We start from the raw sequence: 8,023 nt of genomic DNA on the forward strand, positions 1-8,023 counted from the left end.
GAGCTCATTCCAGGCATCCACTACCCTCTCCGTAAAGTAGTATTTCCTAACATTTCCCCTGAATCTACCACCCCCTCAACCTCAAATTATGTCCTCTGGTTTTACCATTTTCCTTTCTCTGGAAAAGATTTTGTTCTACGTTAATACCCTTCAAGTATTTGAACGTCTGAATCATATCTCCCCTGTCTCTCCTTTCCTCTAGGGTATACATATTCAGGGCTTCCAGTCTCTCCTCTTACGTCTTCTGGCACAAGCTTCCTATCATTTTCGTCGCCCTCCTCTGGACCGCCTCAAGTCTTCTTACGTCTTTCGCCAGATATGGTCTCCAAAACTGAACACAATACTCCAAGTGAGGCCTCACCAATGACCTATACAGGGGCATCAACACCTTCTTCCTTCTACTGACTATGCCTCTCTTTATACAGCCCAGCATCCTTCTGGCAGTAGCCACTGCCTTGTCACACTGCTTTTTCGCCTTTAGATCATCGGACACTATAACCCCAAGGTCCTTCTCCCCGTCCGTGCATATCAGCTTCTCTCCTCCCAGCATATACGGTTCCTTCCTATTATTAATCCCCAAATGCATTACTCTGCATTTCTTTGCATTGAATTTTAGTTGCCAGGCATTAGACCATTCCTCTAACTTTTGCAGATCCTTTTTCATATTTTCCACTCCCTCTTCAGTGGCACACTTTTTCTTCTAACCCTTCAGCAATGTCACTCACAAACATATTGAACAGGATTGGCCCCAGCACCGAACCCTGAGGGACTCCACTAGTCACCCTTCCTTCCTTCGAGCGACTTCCATTAACCACCACCCTCTGGCGTCTGTCCGACAGCCAGTTTCTGACCCAGTTCACCACTTTGGGTCCTAACTTCAGCCCTTCAAGTTTGTTCAACAGCCTCCTATGAGGAACTGTATCAAAGGCTTTGCTGAAATCCAAGTAAATTACATCTAGTATATGTCCTCGATCCAGCTCTCTGGTCACCCAATCAAAAAATTCAATGAGGTTTGTTTGGCACGATTTACCTTTTGTAAAGCCATGTTGCCTCAGATCCTGTAACCCATTAGATTCAAAGAAGTACACTATCCTTTCTTTCAGCAACACTTCCATTATTTTTCCAACAACTGAAGTGAGGCTCACCGGCCTGTAGTTTCCTGCTTCATCCCTGTGACCACTTTTATGAATAGGGACCACATCCGCTCTCCTCCAATCCCCAGGAATCACTCCCGTCTCCAGAGATTTGTTGAACAAGTCTTTAATAGGACTCGCCAGAACCTCTCTGAGCTCCCTTAGTATCCTGGGATGGATCCCATCTGGTCCCATTGCTTTGTCCACCTTCAGTTTTTCAAGTTGCTCATAAACACCCTTCTCCGTGAACAGCGCAGAATCTACTCCATTTTCTCGTGTAACTTTGCCAGACAATCTCGGTCCTTCTCCAGGATTTTCTTCTGTGAACACAAAACAGAAGTATTTGTTTAGCACATTTGCTTTCTCCTCATCACTCTCCACATATTTGTTCCCAGCATCTTTTAGCCTAGCAATTCCATTTTTTATCTTCCTCCTTTCACTAATATATCTGAAAAAATTTTTATCTCCCTTTTTTACATTTTTAGCCATTTGTTCTTCCGCCTGTGCCTTCGCCAAACATATCTCTCTCTTGGCTTCTTTCAGTTTCACCCTGTAGTCCTTTCTGCTCTCCTCTTCTTGGGTTTTTTTATATTTCATGAACGCCAACTCTTTCGCCTTTATTTTCTCAGCCACTAGGTTGGAGAACCATATCGGCTTCCTTTTTCTCTTGTTTTTATTGATTTTCTTCACATAAAGGTCCTTAGCCATTTTTATCGCTCCTTTCAGCTTAGACCACTGTCTTTCCACTTCTCTTATGTCCTCCCATCCTAACAGTTCTTTCTTCAGGTACTTTCCCATTGCATTAAAGTCCGTACGTTTGAAATCTAGGACTTTAAGTATCGTGCGGCCGCTCTCCACTTTAGTCGTTATATCAAACCAAACCGTTTGATGATCGCTACTTCCCAGGTGAGCACCCACTCAAACATTAGAGATACTCTCTCCATTTGTGAGGACCAGATCCAATATCGCTTTTTCCCTTGTGGGTTCCGTCACCATTTGTCTGAGCAGAGCCTCTTGAAAGGCATCCACAATCTCCCTACTTCTTTCCGATTCCGCAGACGGAACATTCCAGTCCGCATCCGGCAGGTTGAAATCTCCCAACAGCAGAACCTCCTCTTTCCTTCCAAACTTTTGGATATCCACAATCAGATCCTTATCAATTTGCTGCGATTGAGTCGGAGGTCTGTAGACTACACCCACGTAGATAGAAGTTCCTTCTTCTCTTTTCAGAGCAATCCATATCGCTTCTTCCTCTCCCCAGGTCCCTTGCATTTCGGTCGCTTGGATATTGACCTTTACATAGAGAGCTACTCCTCCACCTTTATGACCATCTCTGTCCTTCCTAAAAAGATTATATCTTGGTATGTTTGCATCCCATCCATGTGATTCACTGAACCATGTCTCTTTGATAGCAACAATATCTAGATTTGCCTCTAACATCAGGGCTTGCAGATCATGAACTTTGTTGCTTAGACTGCGAGCATTTGTGGTCATCGCTTTCCAGCTATTTTTCAGCGATAATCTCCTTTTTCGTATGGATTTTTGTGTCGTTTCACTTTCCGTTGCAATACTAAGAAATGAGTTGCTGATATTGCTTATGTTGCAGCCTTTACTACTATCACATCTTTTCTTTTGCCGGGGGTGGTCTCTATAATTGTCCTTTGTACATACACCATCCCCACCTTCTAGTTTAAATGCCTAGAAACATATTGTCTAAATTTCTCTGCAAGGTTTCTTTTTCCTGCTGTAGTAATATGTAGCCCATCAGTGCAATATAGCTTCTTGTCCTTCCATGTATTTCCCCATCCTCCTATGTACCTGAAGCCTTCTTGATGACACCAGGCTCTGAGCCATCTATTAAAGTCTTCTGTGTTTTTCACTCTTTGCTCTCCTTTTCCATATGCAGGCAGTATTTCAGAAAAAGCTAAAGTCTTTACAAAAGGTTTCACGCCCTCACCAAGCTCCCGAAAAGCTTTCTGTGCTGCAAGTGTGGAGTTGTTGGCCAGGTCATTTGTTCCCAGATGGATAACAACATCAGTGTTAAAATCCTTAGTTTCTTCCTTAATTATAGTCAGTATTTGCCTGGAACTCCTGGTAGCTGAGTATCCTGGAAGACATTTCACTATTTTGGTCTCCTCGCCCTGTGTTCCAAGGTTAATGCCTCTGATGATGGAATCCCCCAACAGTAATAGTTTTCTGTTTTTGGCTTTTTTATTTGTACTTAGGGTGCGCTTGTTCTCTTGAGTTACCTTCATTGGTTCCAGTCCCACCTCCCTTCTGTTTTCTTGAGTATCGCAGTGCACTAGTGGAGCGAAGGAATTCTGTAGAGGTAATATTTGTGAAGGTGGATGTTTCTGTGTTACATGTCGCAGTCTTCCTGAGCCTACTGTGACCCATTTATTCCTGGGCTGTTTTATTCTTTGAAGTAGAGGTGGTAAGTTGGTATGATTTTGTGGAGTGATGGAAGCTGCTTTAATTGTATTCAATTCCTGTTTAAGTTTGCAGAGCTCCTCCTTAATACTGGCAAGTTGAAGACAGATGGGGCAAGCCTTAAGCCTCCAAATAGTATGTCTTGGAATTAAAGCACCACAGTGATTGCATAGAATAAAGGTCATCTTGATTGGTTGTGAAGTCCTGATTATATGGGTCTCTATATATGAATAGTGGTCCCTGGGGTTGGTGGGACTATAAGTTTTACCCTTATTCCTATGAAGGGAAAGGGAAAGAGGAAATAAGATTTAACAGAGGAAAGAGAAGGGGTTATTTTTTTGTGCTTTTTTGGTGTTTTTTTAGTAAGAAACAGGGATGAGAAGAGAAATTAAGCAGATATAATGCTGAAAACCACTGAGAAGAGCAGAATATGGAAAAGCAGAGCAACTTATCTATTGAGTTCCAGAGCAGCCTTGTTCACAGCAATGTCCCAAAGATACTGACACTCCAGTTTATATAAATGAAATTGATTAGACACCATCCTTCCCATAACATCCATAACATCCATAAAATATAAGAATATGATATAATATCCCCTACTACACAGATATTCTTTCCCCTTACTCTTAAATATCCCCCTCCCCATATCCCTCCCACCCCTTCCTTCATTATGGATAAACTTGAACCACGCATAGGATATGCAACCACTTCCATCCCCAAGGCATTTATACATGTCTCCCACATATAAATGTACTTTTTCCCATCTTATATCTTACTACCATGACATATTTTAAATATTACAAATAAACAGATAGAGGAACCAGTTCAAAAAATACTTTCCACTTTCAACGGTGCTCAGAATCCAAGATGGAATGTAAGAACTCAGAGTGGGGGGTTAACCCCTACCAGAACTCTTGTGGTATCTATCATTGCACCATGACTGCTGTGAAAAGTTGTTTTGAAACATTGAAAAATAAGTGATACTTTGTAACTTGCACACTTTCAAATTGCTTATAATGTATGAATGATTCAAAGGTTAAGTAACTTAGCTGAAGATTGCTGCTAGCGTTAGTTTGGCTGGGTCCTTGACGCGTTTCGCCTAACTGGCTTCCTCAGAGAACCCGCATACAATCTTGCATATTGTTATTTATCCTGGTTTGAAATCAGTGAAATTTTCACAGGAAAAGAAAATTTCACTGATTTCAAACCAGGATAAATAACAATATGCAAGATTGTATGCGGGTTCTCTGAGGAAGCCAGTTAGGCGAAACGCGTCAAGGACCCAGCCAAACTAACGCTAGCAGCAATCTTCAGCTAAGTTACTTAACCTTTGAATCATTCATACATTATAAGCAATTTGAAAGTGTGCAAGTTACAAAGTATCACTTATTTTTCAATGTTTCAAAACAACTTTTCACAGCAGTCATGGTGCAATGATAGATACCACAAGAGTTCTGGTAGGGGTTAACCCCCCACTCTGAGTTCTTACATTCCATCTTGGATTCTGAGCACCGTTGAAAGTGGAAAGTATTTTTTGAACTGGTTCCTCTATCTGTTTATTTGTGATTCTGTTTTTTGGAACTAGGCTTTTTTGACCTAACCCAGTCGTTTATATTGGGATATTTTAAATATTAACATAACCATTTATTTCATTATTTTTCCATACTTTTATATATCCCAATTTCCAAAATGGTCAAATACCACCTTTACCTTTTTATCAATTCTCTTTTAAATCTTTTAAGTTCCCCCATATTCAATATTAATAAATGAACATTTCAAAACTTTACATATTTTATAAATCCTCCTTGAGTTCATCTCATATTCCTCCCTCCTCCCACTTTCACAGCATAATATCTATATTTCTTTTAATTTATTTATGAATATGCTTCTTTAAATATATTTATATTAGAGTTCTAAACCATTTCATTCAATTTCATATTCACTACATACATACATAAAAGAAGAAATGTAACATTTTCATAAATCCTTATCATTCCATCCATTCTATTCCAGTCTTACTTTTATATTCCACTCCTATTAATATATTTCTGTCTTCTAAACCTTTTCTTCCTTACATAGTCATTGGTTCAGAGTTATTCAGAAAGTCTTTCAACTTCCCTGGATCCTCAAAATATAGTGATTTACTCTCATAGGAAATCCTCATTTTTGCAGGGAAATATAAACCGTACTTATATCCTTTCTCTTTAAGCTGTGCTCTTAATTGAAGGAACTGCTGCCTCAGTGCTGCTGTATTCTTTGCAAAGTCAGGCAAAAATAATAATTTTGATCCTTTATATGTCAAATTTTTGTCTGCTTTTGCCAACTTCAGTATTTCAAAGGCTTGCTGAAACCTTAACAGTTTAAAGATCAGCGGTCTGGGCTTTGACTGACTTTCTGACCCTTGGAAGGGAATTCTGTGGCTCTTTCAATTTCAAGAGGTTGTTTTGAGTTCAGCTGAAAAAGTTTTGGTATTAAAGTCTCCAGAAACTTTATGGGATTATCTCCCTCCAATTTTTCCGCCAGCCCAATTATTTTTATGTTCTTTCAACGTCCACGATTCTCATAATTTTCCAGTTGTTTTTGCATCTCTGAAATGATTTTTCTTTCAGATTTAAACTGAACCTCTGTTAGTTCCAACTGTTCCATTTCTTTTTCCAGTGTTGTCACTCTCTGGTTTGCCAATTCCAACTGCTTATTTATGTTGACAACCTCTTCCTTTACTTCCTGTATGTAATCTGTGTTCTTTTGTAGCATCTGCTGTATTTATTCCAGCGCGGTCATCACTTTTTTTTTATCAATTTCTTCCTCATCCGGGAGTGCAGTCTTTGCCGGCGTCACATGATCATGCTTGACACGCTTAGCAGTGCCCACAAAAGCCGTCTCAAGTTTCGTCTGCCTTGAAGTTGCCATCTTCCGACTTTATAGTAAGTTCTTTTGATACAGGAAACTTTATTTTACAGCGAAATTCTTCAGAATTAATGCCTGGGGGAGCAGAGCAATGTGATCACACCTCCATCTTGTGCGTGTTCCAAGCCACGCCCCCCATGTCTAACAAACCTTGATACCTTTATGTATCCTGTCTGAGGGGAGAGCGGGCTTGTGTGTGCTAATTTATAATGAAATGAAGCAGTAAAGAAGTTGAAAACCTGCCACAATTTCAGCTCCTGAAGACGCTGTAATGGCGAAACGTGGTGCTACGTCGGGCTGAGAAGGCATTAGAACAGCTTTTGTCTAAGAATCAATCGATGCTGGTTGGAACATTGGAGAATACTGGAGAAATGAAATCATACATACGGACTATGATGCGGAACAGTTTTATTTTCATCAGAAAAGGCTTGAGTACAAGCTCCAGGTTTTCTTCCACTGTATTGTGGGATAATACAGATTTTAGTAACTGGAAGTGCAATATGTTTAATGTATAATATAGGGTTAAGATTTGTGTTAGAAAATCATGTGGCATTATCATATGACACAGTTTTGTTTGGTATGGAAATGAGAGCAAAGAAACAAATATCATCTAATGATAACAAATTATTGTTAATTTTAACTGGGATTGCCATTCAACAGATCACATACAATTGGAAAAAATTGGAATGGTCTTAATTATTGTTTCTGGTGGAATTCTGTTTGTCACATATATAAAACGGAAAAGGCGTTAGCTGTTCAAAAAGGGAATTATAACAAATTTCAAGATGTGTGGAGGCCATTGAAGGATTATTATAAAGATTAAATATATTCTTCCCTGAATAAAAGTTTAAGAAATTAAGGGGGTGGGTATTATAATTGACACAAATTATCTTCATAAATTAATAAGGGGGGAGATAATATTTTATTTTATAAGGATTAATTATAAGATGTCAGGTGTATTCTGAAAGTTAAAATTGTTATGTATATTCATTGTACCTGATTTAAGATTTGAAATGAATAAAGTTAAAAAAAAAAAGATTTGTGTTATTTAATAAAAATACAGTATATTTAAATTTAAAAAACCTGATTAGTTATATGTATTAACTACTTTATGGTAAAGCAGAGAATCCCAGTTAAGAATGGTCAGCACCAGTTTCCAATTCGTAGGAATTTTCTGGGAGGATTACAAACTCAACTGACCTAGTATGGCAAGTCTTATGTTCTTCACCCATTGCTTGTGCTCCTCACCTTCCATCTGTGAACAACTGGGATATTGACATACTCCCCTGCCCTAAGATCCTGGAAACTGTCTTGGTTTCTGAGCTCTTGTAATAGTCATATTTGCCAGGGCATCTTAAGTCAATATTTGTGAAGACAATCCAATTTGCATTGAATTGGAAATGATTAACTGAGGGGAGAGAGATTATTACTCCCGAGGTTCACACCTTCACACTATTATAATCCTAAGACATTATTATAAGCACTTGGCTGCTTTCCTCTTACCTAATTTGAATGTTGGCAATGACTCTGGCATTCCTGCTCTGTTAGTACAA

This window comes from Geotrypetes seraphini, chromosome 2 (assembly GCF_902459505.1).
Source record: "Geotrypetes seraphini chromosome 2, aGeoSer1.1, whole genome shotgun sequence".
NCBI lineage: Eukaryota > Metazoa > Chordata > Amphibia > Gymnophiona > Dermophiidae > Geotrypetes > Geotrypetes seraphini.